A 2,500-nucleotide genomic window follows, 5' to 3' on the forward strand; every position below is an offset into this window, starting at 1 on the left:
AAAAGGAGAAAAGAGAAAGAAAAAAGAGAAAATGGAATGAAAGTGAAAAGGAGAAAGAAAAAAAAGAAATGAAAGTAAAAAGGAGAAAAGAGAAAGAAAACAGAAAATGGAATGAAAGTAAAAAGGAGAAAAGAGAAAGAAAAAAAGAGAAAGAGGAATGAAGGTGAAAAGGAGAAAAGAGAAAGAAATGAGAGAAAATGGAATGAAAGTGAAAAGGAGAAAAGAGAAAGAAAAAAGAGAAAAAGGAATGAAAGTGAAAAAGGAGAAAAGAGAAAGAAAACAGAGAAAATGGAATGAAAGTGAAAAGGAGAAAAGAGAAAGAAAAGAGAGAAAAGGGAATGAAAGTAAAAAAAGAGAAGAGAAATGAAAGTAAAAAGGAGAAAAGAGAAAGAAAAAAGAGGAATGAAAGTAAAAAGGAGAAAAGGGAAAGAAAAAAGAGGAATGAAAGTGAAAAAGAGAAAAGAGAAAGAAAAGAGAGAAAAGGGAATGAAAGTAAAAAGGAGAAAAGAGAAAGAAAAAAGAGAAAAAGGAATGAAAGTAAAAAAAGAGAAAAGAGAGAAAAAAGAGAAATGAAAGTAAAAAGGAGAAAAGAGAAAGAAAAAAGAGGAATGAAAGTGAAAAAGAGAAAAAAGAAAGAAAAAAGAGAAAAAGGAATGAAAGTGAAAAGAAGAGAAAAAAAAGAGAAAAAAGAATGAAAGTACAAAGGAGAAAAGAGAAAGAAAAAAGAAAAAAGATTGAAAGTGAAAAAGAAGAGAAAGAAAAAAGAGAAAAAGGAATTAAAGGAATGAAAGTAAAAAGGAGAAAAGAGAAAGAAAAAAAAAGTGAAAAGAAGAGAGAGAGAAAAAAGAAAAAAAAATGAAAGTAAAAAGGCGAAAAGAGAAAGAAAAAAAAGAGAAAAAGGAATGAAAGTAAAAAGGAGAAAAGAGAAAGAAAAGAGAAAAAGGAATGAAAGTAAAAAGGAGAAAAGAGAAAAAAGAGAAATGAAAGTAAAAAGGAGAAAAGAGAAAGAAACAAGAGGAATGAAAGTGAAAAAGAGAAAAGAGAAAGAAAAAAGAGAAAAAGGAATGAAAGTAAAAAGGAGAAAAGAGAAAGAAAAAAGAGAAAAAGGAATGAAAGTAAAAAGGAGAAAAGAGAAAGAAAAAAGAGAAAAAGGAATGAAAGTGAAAAGGAGAAAAGAAAAAACAAATAAAGAAAAGAAAAAAGAGAGAAAAGAATGAGAAACAAAAAAAGGGAGAAAAAGGAAGACAAAAAGAAATACAAAACAGAAAAAATGCAAACGTACTACACGCTGGGAAAAAAAGAAAAAGAAAAAGAAAAAGAAAAGAAAAAAGGAAACAGAAAACAGAAAAAATGAGAAAAAAGACAAAAAGGCAAAAAAAAAAAAAAAAAAGGTACACGATGGGAAAAAGAAAAAAAAGAGAAAAAGGAAAAAAAAAGAAAAAAAAGAAAAAAGGCAAAAAAAAAAATGCAATGGTACACGATGGGAAAAAAAAAAAAAAAAAAAGGAAACAGAAAACAGAAAAAAGGAGAAAAAAGACAAAGCCAAAAAAAAAAAAAAAAGGTACACGATGGGAAAAAGAAAAACAAGAGAAAAAAATGAAAAGGAAAAAAGGAGAAAAAAGACAAAGGCAAAAAAAAAATGCAATGGTACACGATGGGAAAAAAGAAAATAAAAATAATAAAACAGAAAAGGAGAAAAAAAAACCCAAAATACAAAAAAAAAAATTTGCTAAGATACATACCGGGGAAAAAAAGAAAAAGAAAAAAGAAAAGAAAAGGTAAGAAAAAATAAAAGGAGAAAAAAGAAAATGGAAGAAAAAAGACAAAAAACACAAAAATACAAAAAAAAAAAAATGCAAAGGTACACTAAAAAAAAATAATAAGAAGAAAACAGATAAGACAAAATAAGAAAGAGAAAGAAGGCAAGAAGGAGAACATTGAGAAAAGAAAAAAAGAAAGAAAATCAGAGGGAAAAAGAAAGACATAAGAAAGGAGCAAATTAAAGAGAAACAAGAAAAAACTATGAAAAGAATTAAGAAAATGTGAAAGGAAATGAAACAACCCCAAGAAAGACATAAGAGAAGAAAAGAGAAAGAATGAAAAATAAAAGAAGAAAGAAAAAGATAAATAATAAAGGAAAACTAGAAATTAGAAAAATAAATGAAAGAAAAATAAAAAAAATAATAATAAAAAGAAGGCATAAGAAAAAGAAAATAAAGAAAAAGAAAGAAAATGAAAAAGGAATTAGGAAAAAAAAGAACAAAGAAAGAGAAAGAAAGAAATAGGAGGGAATCTTTAAGAGGAAAAAAAAAATGAAATGAAGAGAAAGAAGTGAGACAAAGACAAGAACAAAAATAAGAAAAAATAAGAAGAAATACGAAAGAAAAAGAAATGAAAAAAAAGAAATGAGTAAAGAAAGGAAGAAAAGACATAAAAAAAGAAAAATAAGTAAACGAAACGAGAAATGAAATTAGAAAGAGAAAGAAAAATAAATAAAAGA

The sequence above is a fragment of the Coenobita brevimanus genome, chromosome 115, assembly GCF_032717465.1.
Source record: "Coenobita brevimanus isolate Jiangsu-jjx chromosome 115, ASM3271746v2, whole genome shotgun sequence".
Taxonomy (NCBI): domain Eukaryota; kingdom Metazoa; phylum Arthropoda; class Malacostraca; order Decapoda; family Coenobitidae; genus Coenobita; species Coenobita brevimanus.